General features: G+C 33.2%; 1 pseudogene; it reads right to left on the bottom strand.

Moving 5' to 3' along the window:
- Positions 1-6,607: 6,607 nt before the first annotated feature.
- On the bottom strand, positions 6,608-7,984 carry LOC143623498 (zinc-finger homeodomain protein 11 pseudogene; annotated as a pseudogene).
- Positions 7,985-15,769: the final 7,785 nt, after the last annotated feature.

Raw genomic sequence — 15,769 nt, 5'->3', positions numbered from 1 at the left:
GGGTTCGCATAGTGACTTTTTCAACCTTGTTAACACCCGGTAAAATCTATTTATTTTCCATTATTATATATATTTAAACTACTTTAATTAAAAAAATAACTAGAACTTTTATAAGTTTGACATGTAGTTATCTAGATTATATTTTATAAGAATAATAAATTGTTAGACCGGATTATGAACCGAATAATTTATATATAGATCTTTTTTCGTGCAATTCGCATACTAAATGACAGAAGAAAGAGCACATTACAAAAGATAGAAAGCACAAAAAGAGTTCAAATGATAAAATGTCACAAGTGATCATAGAAAGTGTAGGTTAAGAGGTAGCAGGCGTGTTCGTTTTGGCTCTCGAGCGAGAACAAGATGAGGATTAAATAAAATCGAACTGGCTATCTTACGTGGAGCTGAATTAGGTTTTTTCGGTGATCTCGTTGCTTCTCCTCCAAACTTCCTTTTCTTTCTCCGTGCGCGCGATATAATAAACTTAAAATACTTTTGGTACTTTCAAATATACTTTAATTAACTATGATTTGGTACAAACAACAAATTTTATCAGATATGAATTACACATCCACTCAACTCTAAAACATGAAGTCACCACCACCATTGATGTATAAGGATTTATACATCTTTTCAGCACTAAAATATCTTCAAATAAGTGTAATATCGACAGTTATATTAGAATAAATAACCACTCATGTTTATAATTTCTACATATAGGCAAATACAGCCCTAAGGAATAAAACGAGCCGATATACGAAGAAAAACGGAGATAAACGGTGAACACAGACTCACACACCCCATGGTGAATCAAAACATCGTCATGCCTAGAGCATACGAAGTAAAGATAAAAATCAGGAAGCCAAAACATGCCCATGTTAACACCAACACACCCATGTTATCAAAATAGGAGGTTCTGAAGCTCACCACGACCATGCCTTCCCAAAACACACCCATGTTTACAGTACAAGAGAAAATGACAAAATTTAGACTGTTGCGGACACACCACAGCGGTGTTAACCTTCGTTGTACGATCTAACAAGGAGCACTTAATGCAACAACACAAAAAAAGTCACCATGGTCGTGTTTTGCTAAACACGGCCGTGTTTCGGCTCCCAGATCAGCCTATAAATTGAATGATCAACTTACACATTCAATAAACCTTACAACTTCATTTACTTCACTTTTACCACCTCTTTTCACCACCATTAATAAGGGAATTACCCCATCCATCCAACCCTTGAAGATGGATATTAAGCTCTTGGAAGAAGCCATTGCATCAAAGATTAATCATTCAAATTGGTTAGATTGTTTCAATTTGATCATGTTTGTATCTATTACTTTGCTGGTTAACATTATGTTTATTATTGGCTAAACTTTCATAGTATCATCTTGGTTTATAATGAATCTTAATTGAAGTATAACAATGATAGTTAAACATGTGATCAGTTTTTAATAAGTAATGATTGCATTGAAATTATCACTTGGAGGAATGTTAAAATACTCTTAAAAGATACTCCAAGTGCCAAACTTGACGATAAGCCGAGAAATTGTTAGTCTTGTTAGGCCTTGGCGAACCTTAAAATAGACACTAAGTTCCAAGATTGACGATAAGCCAGAGAAATGCCACTCTTGTGAGGACACTGTTAATAAATTTAGAAACTTTAAAAGAGCTGCCAATTTCCAAGCTTGATGATAAGTAGAGGAATTGTCATTCTTGTAAGGGATTGGTTGTAGAAAAACGTAAAGTGAAGTATTATTGGTACTTAATCATTTTAAAATGGGAGTGATTGACAATATTGCGAAAACAAATTGTTGGCATTCATCCACTAAAATCAACTAATTAATTGTTAAGTGAGTGTGCAACATAACCTGTTTTAAACAACTTTTGGGTGGTTATTACATGAGTTCTATAATTGGTCAATAGTTGTGTGGATTAATAATTGGTATTCAAGGTTAACCATTTACAACTCAACTAATCTTAATTGGTATTTTATGTATGATACAAAGGTTATTTTTATTAAAACATCAAGGGTAATTCATTTAGTAATTTAAGAGATTATCTCATCTTTAAAGTGAGTTATTTTATAAATATTTATTGTAAACCACTTGCTTACATAAAATGATGTTTTAGTGGAGATCATGAAGTTATGCATATCTCTTTCTTTAATTAGCATGGATTAACATGACTTAGGAATAAGGTGTTAGTCCCACATTTAATCACCATAGCAAGCTCACATCACATGTTTACTAACCAATTGTTAAACTAAGTTAAGAGGAGTTTGAACTAAGATGAGACACCTTTATCTTTGATCTTCTATCTAAAAATATACCAAAAATATCATCTTTTAAAATTTACTTGTCAAACCAAAATCAATCTGATATTCACTTTCGGTTGAAATAAATACAACGATTTAGTAGTAAAAATCAAACAAGTGTGTCCGTGGATCGATACTTGGTTCTTACCTATAATTTACTACATATACGATAGGTACACTTGCCTATTTGTGTGCGGTTTAGTTAAGATAATAATAATTTTTATAAATTTAAAACTAGACATTATGTGAACAAAACCTTTGAAAAAACTTAAAACACTTTTTCATATACCCACACACCGCATCAATCACCATCGTCGTCGGTCACCAACCCCTCTCATATGGCCAATAACTTTTGTGAACCATTGAAAAAGCCAAATGAATAGTAGGCATAAAAGCATTGAACCATGCACGCACATTGCGGCGTGCTAACACACAAAAGTTGTACCGAAACATAAGACATAGAAAATAATAACTAAGTAGAGTTCAAAGTCGCGCGCTACGACGAGTGGGTTACACGGGAAAAAAAGTATACGCAAAAACGTTGAACCACGAACGCGTTACAGTATGTTAACTTTCAAAATTTTTATTGAAACGTTAAAAAGTTTGTAAAACATTAAAAGTAGAGGGGAACAAAGTTGAAAGTGAAAAAGTTTTGAAGTTAAAAATGAAATATGTTTTGTGACAGAATTATTAAACATGAAAAGTATAGAGGTTAAAATTAAAAAAGATGTAAATAATAAAAATATATCAACAAAACACAATGTACAACCTTTAATGCATAAAGAATTTGGTAATTGTTTATATACTAGTATTAAGACCCCCGCGTTGTGTTGAGGACGTAAAATTATTAGAAAACTGATCTATGTAGCCCAGATACGGTGTTAAACCCATTCAAGTCATTAAATATTAGAACCGAAGAGACACAGACAAACGAAAAGTAGACGTAAAAATGTTGAACCACGGACAGTCGTTTCTAAATAATAATGACAACAAAGTAAAGGGAGTTAATTTATAATTATTGCTAAGTATAAGGTAAATGACGAAAGTTGATAAAAAGAAAATGTTGATACACGGTTTTGTGTCTCGGTCTTTGTATAATCTTTTTTGGTAATTAGAATGTTACTTAAGGGTATTTTGGTAAATGTATCAGTACATTCGTTAAGTTGTAAGGCACATTCGTTAGAGTCGCTAATAATGAATAGGTTCCCGTGTTAAATGATGATCATTTGTTATAGGTGTTAACAAATGAGTAAACAAATGTGCTTATTGTTATGTGAACGAATAGGAGTTAAAGTATGAGTAATGAATGAGGCTCATTCGTTAGGAGTTGTCTAATTAATGAGCTCATCGTCTATATATACTCTGTAATTATTCTAAGTTATTAACAAGTTCTTATTTTATCGATCTAGCTTCGTTACTTTGTCCAACTCACCTCTCAACACACACAGTTACACGCACTAACGTAATACCTAATCATATATCATATCAAAGACAAGATCATGTAAGTGTATAAACATTATTATCAATCAGAATGACGATCTCTCAAGTGGTATTAGAGCTTTGGTCTGATTGATTGCGATTAGGAATTCTATACGAATCAATTGAAGTAGTAATTGATTGTTACTCGTGACTAATTGTATTGAAATTGAAGTTTTAAACGTATTGGACATATAATCGATCAATTAATCATTGTAATCATGGAAATTGGATCAGAATTGATTGTAGGATTGTTCACTATGATGTTTAGAACTTCTGTTATTGTTTAATTGTGTTGTTGTGGACTGATTTGGTGTAATCAGTTTGTGTGGGAAAGAGTTTGGGTTTTTAGCTGGTTTTGGACAAAATTAAACTTGATTTGGTGTGAGTTTGATGTCTAGAATGGTTTGAGATGGTTCGGAATGTGCTGACGAGTTGAATGAGTGCTTGAGTGTGGGATTTGGTTGAGTATTAAACGGTTTTAGACTGATTTTGGGTTGGTTTGTTGAAGTTTGAATCTGGAAATGTGCTTGAAGATTTGAATGCACATTCGTTTTTTTCTTGGCTTTATTCGTTTCAATTTCTCATTCATTTAGCAGTTGTAACCGTTTGCCAGCGGTCTAAACAACCTATCCGTTAAAACAATGTCACATTTGTTCATTTAACCTTCATTCGTTAAAAACTCATCCGTTATTGTTCATTCGTGCGAACAGTATCATTCGTACTTTCATTCGTGATTACTCATTCATTCGTCATTTCACATTCGTGTGAACAGTAACCTTTGTGTTTGTTCATTCGTGGTTAACCCATCGTCATTGTTCATCTGGTTGAATAGTGTCATTCGCTATCACATTCGTGTGAACAGTTCCACATTCGTATAACGTATATCATTCGTTAGAGATAAAATTCACAAATTGTCAATTTGAACCCTAAACTTTCAAAAGTTATAGTTTTCACCCTTAATTTTCAAAATGACAAATTTCTATGCCCTTGCTTCCCAGAATGCTCTTATGCAGCAGATGCTGAACTTGGATTCTGAGATCGGGTCTCATACTAAATGCCTGAGGCTCATGAATTTGTGTGATTTTCCAAAGTGGGAACCGAGGTTCTGAGCTCATTTGGGATCTGTTCATCCTAATTGCTTTCAGAGTCTGGATGTTGTGTATACGCCATTGCTGGTTGGTGATCATACTACTAGGTTTTCTGAGTAAACGAGTGTGCTTATTCGTTATGTGAGCGAGTAGGAGTTAAAGTATGAGTAACGAATGAGGCTCATTTGTTATGAGTTGTCTAACGAATGAGCTCATCATCTATATATACTCTGTAATTATTCTAAGTTATTAACAAGTTCTTATTTTATTGATCTAGCCTTGTTACTCTGTCCAACTCACCTCTCAACACACACATTACATGCACTAACATTACCTAATCGTATATCATATCAAAGACTAGATCCGTAAGTGTATAAATCTTATTGAAGTTAAGAGGCTAAACACGACATTAACAGAGTAGATGGGCCAAAGTAGTTATAATAAAATTAAACAACAAAAGGAAAAAAAGAAAAAGAACGAAAAACCTTATTAAAGTTAAGGGGCCAAAGACGGATGATGTTGACCAAAAACATCAACAAAGCACTAAGGACACCACACCTATACACAAAATGATTGGTAATTGTACATACATATATGTGTTATACTAGAGTATAGGATTAGCAATAAAATATAATATTAGGGTGAATGAGGTGTTCCTAACACTACTCGATTTACCCAAATACAAACAACCAATCACACAAACTTACCTCACTTTTACATTGTTTCATTTAAAAGTACCAGCTTCTTTTGTTCCCAAACTACCCAATTTATTTTTCCACTCCAAACGCTCGCACCCCTCTTCGTGATTTAGTTTCATGAACCTAAATTTGTTTGCCTATTATGTTTCCCAAATCATCTGTGGTCGCTCAAACAAATTACCTGACCAAGCAAAAGGGTTTTTCTGCACAAGCCCACATCACCCTTTACAGGTTATATGGTATGAAATGTACATATCATGTTATATGTCTTTATAATTAAAACTATATATAAATAACCAATGTTGCAGAGTTTCACTTCAAATAGTTAATATATAAATATAATAAATGTATAAAGCAGCTTTTTTTCCACCTCAGCATTCCCCTTCCTTGTCGTCGTGAGTCGACGACGGGCGCCATTAAAGATGCTTTAACAAGTATCGAGCCAAGTTTAGCTTGAGATCACTCACTAACCAATCTTAACTTTGAATAACCCATGAATCAATCACTAACGAACCAATCTTAGCGTTGAATCGCCCATGAATCAATCCCTAACGAACCAATCTTAGCCTTGAATCACCCATTAATCAATCTTACCCTTGAATCACCCTTGAATCAATCTCATCCTTGAATCACCGGTGAATCAATCTTTAACGGACCGATCTTGGCTTAAAATCATTCATGAATCCTTGAAACGATTTTAGCTTAAAATCATTCATGAATCAATCCCAATTTTAGCTTAAAATCACTCATGAACCAATCCCTCACAAACCAATATTAGTTCCATTTTGACTCAAAACTTAATTACACCCTATAACACTACACTCAAATGACTAGGTCTTCCTACATATCAAGTTGATTTTCGTTTGAAGTTAGGATACAAGTACATAAATTATGGATCACATTAGCAGCGTTCCACAATTATCACAAATATAATAAGCAAGTCAAGTCAAGTCAAGTCAAATCAAATCAAATCAAATATAATACTCAGGATCCAAATATGATTGGGATGATTAAACAAACAACGTTAATCTACAAACTGATTACTTTAATATAGTATTATTTGGATTGGATTGGATTGGATGAAAATCCAACTTTAACTAGAGCTTTCCTTATTTGGATTAAACAAGGATTAACTAATTAACTAATCAACCAAAGATTCTAATATAAGTAACTAAAATTATAGAACAAAATAAACAAAAAATAAAAAAACCGACAGCCTCACATTCTTGGTCTTCTTCTCTCTTGCTATATCTATTCATTAACTGTTTATTATCCAGAATCAAGATTAATTAAGACTTAAGACGACGATGATGACCCATTAGTTCCTGTAACATTACCCCCACCGCTGCTAATGCTGTCGTTATTCTGCGGCTGCTGCTGATGCTCCTGCTGTTGATATTGATGGTTGTCTCTATTGATTAAAAAATCAACCCCGCCGCCCGAAGATCCACTGTCAAGAAGCTGATGTCCCGAATCTTTCTTGGTACCGAAAGTCATCTTGTTATTATGCATCCAGACCTTAAAAACCCCTTTATCAACCACGATTTCGTTACAGAAATTGATAATTAATTCCTCATCCTTCTTCTGCATCTTCCACCCCACCCGCTCCGCTAGCTCATGCATCTTGTCTTTCTGCTCTTGGGTGAACTTCGTCCGGAAACGCTTCTTTCCAGACAAAGTTGACCCGATCACGCCTCCGGGAACTACCTGGGCGTGGGTAATTTCTTGGGGCGGGGCGGATAAGCCGGAGCTAAGAGCCATGAGCATGTGAGGCGCGGATGGGTAGTACGATGAGGAGATCGGTGGGGGGGATGGGGAATCCGCGGGACTCACACTGGCTTCTCTAGCTCCGACTATGGAAATCGGTTGAGGTACTGGGGGTGGGGGGTGGTGGCGATGGAGGGGTTGGTACTCTATCACGTGTTGCACGGACGGGTTGTTACTAAAGGACGGGTTGTTGTTGTTATTTAGTAACAACCCGTCCAGCTCACGGCGGTGGAAGTTGCGGTGACATCCGCATGCCGCGCATTTTATCGATGTCGGGTCGGTTGGAGTCGACATCAGTGACGGCATGAATTCACCGCAACCGTCCACCGCGTGACCGCCCATGGTCGCGGCGTGGTTTTTTAAGCATTCTTTGTAGCTTACCACGACCGGGGACGGTTGCCTCGGCTTATGCCGCTTGAGTACTCCGTTAGTAAACGGTGGTGGGAGGTGTTTTGGGATGGGGATCCGATCATCAGGATCAGGGTTTTTGCTTGGGCTGGTGGTTGTAGTGGTGGTGGCGGTGGGTGGTGGTGGTGATGGTATGTCCATGAATAATAATAATAATAATAATACTACTACTACTAACAATTATTAAGAAGATGGAATGGTGAAAATGGTCATGGGTCCATTAATGGAAAGGGGATGGGGGTTAGAGAGATTGTTTTTAATAATTTTGGTGTTGTTTTTGGGAGGATGATGGATGGATGGATGACTGTAGATAACCTTCTTATGTGGTGCTGCACTCTCTCTACTTAAACCATGGTTATCTAATCAGCTCCATGGTTAACCCGAATTTCATATGTAGGTAATAAACTAGGCTAAATATGGGTGGGTATACTTGACCCAAACCTATTTCTAGAAATATGATGCTATCATCTTATTATTGTGTGAATACTATTTTTTTATTATTATGAAAACATAATCTAATTGTGTGAATAGTATTTCTTATTATGACAACACTTTGTGCTTTTATAAAGAGATTATTTATGTTCAATATGTTATTTTCTTATAAGTTAATGTGAACTAAAGGAATACTTATATGACTTTTTTCATTTATTTGCATATATTGATATATATGCTAAATACAACAAAATACAATAATTAATATATTCCATATCTAATATTCTTTAATTATAAGAAAAACACATTCAAAAAAGCTAATCTAAGAAGAAGACAAATCAATCTAGAAATGTTGGAAAAAAATATCACGGTCGAGGTCACCAACGAAGCATGTTTTAGGCATGCTAAACATGGTGTGGTAATAAAATTCGAAGTTAAAGAATATGAAAACGGAAGACGCATTCGTAAGTTAAGCATAGTCCACATCATTCAATATACAAGACACAGTAATCTATGGCGTAAATGATTTGTGTTTAGTTTGAGCTTCAAAATGACCAACATTATATTTAGAGCTCTTTTAAAATTACATGCACTTGATCTGAATTATGTAGTTTAAAAAACTTAAATAAAAGCAAGCGTAGTGTGTTTCAAAATAGGCAACTGTAGAAGCATGTACTTAATAGCGAGTTGGTGATGATAATTACTAAGGACCCAAGAATCTCCCTTCTACAAGTATATCTACCAAACAATATTTGAACCAAGTTGAGTTAGCCAATCCAACCCATGTAGCGATTATGCAGCTAAAGATAAAGGAATTTGTGTATAAGTTAAACCCTATAATTCACTCTTCTTTATTTTAATAGTAATCTAATTTGCTACTAACTATAAGCCATTGTCCATGACGGGACATGAACCATTGATCTTTTGGGGGGTGGGAAGGGGGAGGAGGGGGGATACCACTTTAGAAATCTAGATACGTCTAAGTGTACACCTTTTTTTCTCATTAGTGAGCGTACTAAAAAGGGTAGCCAAAATCAAATTTATAAAAAACTTGATTGCTCTCTTTTTTGATGTCCATGTTATTATGACATAATGTAAATGTAGACAATATACTCTTTCAGTTATGCACACCTCGTTGTATTTTAACTCATCACCAACCATTAGGGTGCGATTTCATGTTTTCCTTATAAATGGGAACTTAAGCTAAAGGTGGTGGGGTGCCTTAACCTTGAGAGATATCATGTTGTTATAATCGCTAGCCTCTCTATCCATCTCTACTTGCTATATGCAATACATATTACGCATTCTCAAACCTGAGTTAAATGTTTTATCTCTTCAATGACTCGTATTGTTTATCTTTTGTGCACATAGTTGATTTGACCATTGGAGTGTCCACGAGGATTTGCCCCATGGATCCTCTAACATGTTTCACATGTTTGCGATTTGCTTCTAACTAGGTATTTCGAGGAACGATGTTCCACCGACACCAATACTGGTTTGAATCGGATATGAAACCCTTTTGAATTATTAGTTGAGTCGTAGCACCAAACCCATGCATCCTTGTAGCAACACTTGGCTTTTTGGAAGTTAAAGTTCACACTTAGCACTCTCGATGCCCTTATTGAACATCTGATTGTTGAATCGAACGCATCGATAATACTTAACAGTTTATGCATGATTTTCAAACAAAGGTAACGAGTGGTATGAGACTAGCGTAGCAAATCTTGTACTACATCATACTTGACTATAGGCTTGTAGACGAGCTAGGTTTGGGCCATGGGTAGTGGGTCCCATTACTAATTAGGCATATTAGGGTTTATGGCCACACCATCTTTAAAAGGGGAGACCTAATCCATGTGGGGAGACATATATTCATCTTAAAGGGATACGCATGTCTTCCCGCTCTTCCAACATGGAACTCTCGTTTTCTCTGCATTCTTGTTACATATAATAAACTCGCATACATGATTCATACTCCTGTATATGTAATTGACATAAAACGTTAGAAATTCAAGGGGCTTTGGCCTCGTGGACCCTTAACCGGTTGCACCCTGTTTGGAGTTTACTTCTATGATCTATCTCGGGAACATGAGGTATTGTTGGCCCAAATCTGATGACACGCAAACACCATAAACAATGCAAAAAAACAGAAATGGGATTAAATGATCAAGCATTGATCATGACTGTCTATTTATTATTGAATAAAAGTTGCACACCAAAAATAATAACATAATCCTCTATTTAAACTAAACAAACAACTAGGAAAACAAGAAAAATCTTAATCTTTGACACTAAATAACCCTTGATAATTTTGTCATACTGTATAAACTGAATAAACATGCTGAACAAAGTTTAAGTAGCACGTACAACATTCAGGATTTAAGTAGCACGTACAACATGAACAACCACCAGGACAAACTAAACAAGCAACTAAGTGTTTGTTGTACCCGTGGATTCGTGTATCAATAGTAAACATGCTTCTCCTTTTGAGATCTTGGTTTATTTAGATAGAAAGGGGCAAACCCAATCCTTACTATTCTTAGTCAAAATAAGGAGAATTAGTTTAATGTAAAACTATGCTTTTGTTATATTTAAATACTTTCCATGCATTTATTCTATACATTTAAAGTTTTAAACCCATGAACAAAATGAGGGGAGGGACCATGGATTATCATGGTTAGCCATGAGGTGAAGGAGAATAAGGAATAGTTCAAAACGAGGGGAACAAAATGAGGGGAGGACCATCATTTTAATATAATTTTTTTTTTATCTCTTGCTTAGTTTCCCTTTTAAAAATCTAAATATTTAATGATACAAAGTTTTGGTTGTATCGATATAAACTATATTGAATTATAGATAAATAAATAACTCCCGTCATATAATTATGTAGGGTAGGTCAGGAGTTTTTCTCAGGTATGATGAATATTTTAACGAAAGTGGCCTCTGATATTCAAAAAATAAAGATGATCGGGTATAATTATGTAGGGTAGGTCAGGAGTTTTTCTCAGGTATGATGAATATTTTAACGAAAGTGGCCTCTGATATTCAAAAATTAAAGATGATCGGGTGAATCGATACAATGTAAGAAAGCGTTACTCTTAACGGGTTCAAAGATGAAGAAAGCCGGGTCAACCACAAGGTGTGGTCCACTGTTAGAAAGCGTTAAATATTCGTGTATGTGGGAACCACTGTTCCAGTAAAAAAAGACCACGCATTTAATCTAATTGCTGGACCACCTTTATATGTCTTAACACCCATGCATTTCTTCCTATTTGCATTTCTACGCATACACTTTTCCCTTTGCACTTTTGCTTCCCAAACAACAGGGTTTTGGTAGAGGTGTTTATGGTTCCGTTTGAAATCGTAAAGCTGTCCAACCCGTTTACCGGTTTGGTTTCGTGATCAACTTTATTGTTAAGGCTGGTTTCAAAATTTTAAACCATAGTGAACTGTTTGGTTTATGGTTGGTTTTAAATGTTTCAAGTCGTATAAAATCGGACCGGACTGTATGATTATAATATATTATAATTTTTAAAGTATTTCATATCATATATATTTGATTATTTATATTTCATAGTAGACTTGTATGTGTGTGTGTGTATATATATATAAACTCCTCTTAAAGAGAAAACTTAAAAACTTCTAAAATACTATTTTTAACTTTTTTTTAAAAAAATTTTTGAAGTTTCTTTTTTTTCTATTATTCTTATATGTTGTTATTGGTTAAAAAAAACCCTTGTCGGTAACCTCGTCGGTATAGTGCGCATGTGTAATAGTGTACATTGCATATATGCAAAAGTGTTTGTATTGTATAGAATACAACACTATTGCATATATTTGATACACACTATTGTATATATGTAATATAAGACTAATATACAAATCGAATACACATTAGTGCATATGTGTAATACAACATTAACGCATATGTGCACCACATCGACTTTTATTTTATTATTATTTTTTTTCCATATAATACAACACTACTACACATATACAACACCCAAATATTGAATACATGCAATTAAATACTATTAAACTCAAAAATACATAGTAATACACATGTGTAATACAACGGTGTCGCACAGTAATACGAATGTGCATTACAGTGGGTTTTTTTTAATTTTTTTTATTTTTTCGAGCAAAGGGTAAGAAAATATAAGAATAATGGTAAAAACAGAAATTTGAAAATATTTTTTTTATTTTTAATTAAAAATAATTCTTTAAGAGTTTTTAAGTTTTCTCTCTAAAGATAAGTTTTCTCTTTATCATCTTCCTATATATATTTTCTTGTATGTTTTCTGCAAATTTTTTTGGACCATGACTAACTTATAGAGCACTCATAACCCATTAGTGATTATTACTCACACACAAAGCATAAAAATGATCACTTGAAGAAGGTCAATTTAGCGGTTTGACTTCATTTTATTTTTGTGTTCATTTAACATTTAATATTTTTATAAGCTCTATGCACTTAAATCATGAAATCAAATCAGAATCAAACTATTAAAAATAGTTCGGTTTTAATTTTCAACGTTTCAGTTTTGATTTTTAATGACCAAAAATTGTTACTAAAAATTTAACTGACGATTGGCCTGAAAGCCAGACTGTGAATTACACAGTAAATTTAAGTAACTTCATATTTTTATATTAAACACATGGTATTCTATTGTTAACTCGCTAAATATATAAAAATAATGATTCATCAAGACCTTAGACGTGTAATCTACAATATCACTAGTATAAACATAATATGCCAATAAAATTTGTGAGCTTGGTTTGACAATTTTGTAAACAAAACAATAGAATTATTACATTTAGTCCGGAGCAAACTGATATAATTGTTCTCGATTAAAGTTTTAACTACATCAAGCGAAAATGTAAAGTATATGAAAATTAAAGTTTATTTTGTTTTATAGCAATTCATTCTTTAAATATTTGCTCTGTGGGTATATACTTGTTTAAATAACATAAAATATATGAAACATCATTGGAAATTATAATATTGGTTTGAATTCAAAAAAAAAAATGAAGTTACCCTAAATCTTCTTACAAGGATAGGTAAATGAAACCAACAATCTAATTGCATATAAGAATCTATAAGTAAAATTTAAAATATTATACTTTATATAAGAGCATTTCCAGCATGTTTCTTATCCTATATTCATATATATTTTATAATTATATTAAAAAACACTGTATTTCTTTTTTTTATTTAATTAAATAATATTTTTTATATCTTTATCATCTTATTTTCTCTCTCTTTCATTCACAATTACTTTATGAAAATATTAAAAAATTATACCATATTTATAGTGAATCTCCAAATTTAACTTTCTCATATAAATTTTCTCTCTCATCCACTCATAACCATACCATAATTTGCAAATCCCCTCACATAATTTTAGGGAACGGATTGAGAATGCTCTAAGAGCATTCCCAGCCCGTCCCTCATCCCCGTCTATATAATTACCCTTAAAAACACTACATTTCTCTCTCATCTTTAATTAAATAATATTTTTATACCCTTAAAAACACTACAGTTTTCACTCGTCATCCTATAATTTACCAAAAATCACTACCTTTTTTCCAAATTTACAAAAAATCACTACATTTTCTCTCTCCACCCTATAATTTACACTCACAACCTCACCCAATAATTTACAAACCCTCCTCACATAATTTTAGGGGATGGGGCCCATCCCCTAAAATTATGTGACCTAAAATTATATGAGGAGGGTTTGTAAATTATAGGGTGGGTTGTGAGTGTAAATTATATGGTGGAGAGAGAAAATGTAGTGATTTTTTGTAAATTTGGGGAAAATATAGTGATTTTTTTGTAAATTATAGGGTGGCGAGAGAAAACTGTAATGAAAAATGTATAAAAAAATATTATTTAATTGAACAGGAAAGAGAAATATAGTTTTTTTAGTGTAATTATATGATATATATAGATATAGGGATAGAGAACTGGATGAGAATGCTTTAAGAGCATTCCCAACCTATCCCTCATCCCCATCTCTATAATTACACTAAAAAACACTACATTTTTCTCTTCTGTTTAATTAAATAATATTTTTTTTTTATACTTTTACCGTTACAGTTTTCTCTTTTCACCCTATAATTTACAAAAAATCACTACTTTTTTCCCAAATTTACAAAAAGGCACTACATTTCTCCCCTATAATTTACACTCACAACCACTCAAAACCCTACCCTATAATTTACAAACTCTCGTCACAAAATTTAAAGGATAGAATGGGAATGCTCTAAGATCTCTAATATAAAGTGACTGTTTCTTATTAACAAATACTAGTAATTAAACTTTGATGTCAACTCAAGTGCACTACGTGCATCACTGCATCACCTGACACTTGTGTTCATGTGAGAGAGCAATCAATCAATTGAAAACTAGGTTAAGGTTTTGCATGAATCGATTTAAGTCGATAGAAAAAATTTCAATGCTTAGATTAAATCAAAACAGAAGGCAAGTAGACAACAAGCTACGCCGCTACCTTTTTTTTATGTCAATTTTTCAATTAAAACAAACCAAAATCAAAACTCCTAAATTTTCGGTTTTGGAAAGCCATTCTATTTGGACTTCTGGTGTATGATTTTATGTATGACTTTGTGTATGGTTTTATGTATGACTTTGGCTCAGTTATAATCGGTTTTTGAAATTAGATTTGGACTTGAAACGTTCAGGTTCAAAGATATAGGCCCATGGTAAAGAATGGACCCAAAAAAATTTTATCTATTTTTTTTTAATCACCCCTAATGAATTTAGACATGAAACTTGTGTTCTACAATAATAAATTTTGATCATAAATCCTATAACACTCGAAACTAGTTAGGTTGTGGAAACAAAGTATAACTAAAACTGGACCGTAAGTTTCAGATAACCAAAATGAAACCGTCGTTTATGAATCGGTTATTTCGATTTTGTTTTGGTTCAATAGTTTTTTTCTCTCTTGTAACAGGGTTTATACATTTGTGTGCAATTTAACAAAGAAAGAATCTTTAAGGTTAAGAAGTGTGAATATTAATATTAAAAAAGTAGGTAGGAAATGGTACTAAAGTTCAGAATCCCATGCTGCATATAATGATAAGATGACGTGATTACATTTACACCCTCCCTCGGGTCGGGTGTAAATTTCGGGTCGGTTTTAAGTTCGTTTTAAGTTCGACTTTCAGTGTCTAGTGATATTTATTATTGAGTTTATTTTATGACTTATTTATTTAGCTATTTTATTTAATTTATAATGAATACAGATATAACATATTTAGATTTTAGTTATTTTAATAAAGGGTTTTGTATGTAATAATTATTATATATAAATATATATTTATAATATATTAAATAAACGTATAATATTAGACATGTTAGGTTCTCAGGTCTGTATGAACTTGCTCGATAAGTGAAGTTTGTATTCGATCAAACTCTAAATGAACAATAATCAAGGTTTGAAATCGTTTAAACTCGACTCAACTAAAAAGTATTAAGAGTCAATGTTGAGCACCTCGCCTCGTTTACACCTCATTCAAAACTCATAACGGAGTAATACTGGTAGGAAAAATT

The sequence above is a fragment of the Bidens hawaiensis genome, unplaced genomic scaffold (genome assembly GCF_021521415.1).
Source record: "Bidens hawaiensis isolate Kalapana, Puna unplaced genomic scaffold, B.hawaiensis_p1.1 tig00003488_1, whole genome shotgun sequence".
Lineage (NCBI taxonomy): Eukaryota > Viridiplantae > Streptophyta > Magnoliopsida > Asterales > Asteraceae > Bidens > Bidens hawaiensis.
Note: the sequence above shows the minus strand (reverse complement) of the source record. Positions and strands in the feature narration are given on the sequence as shown.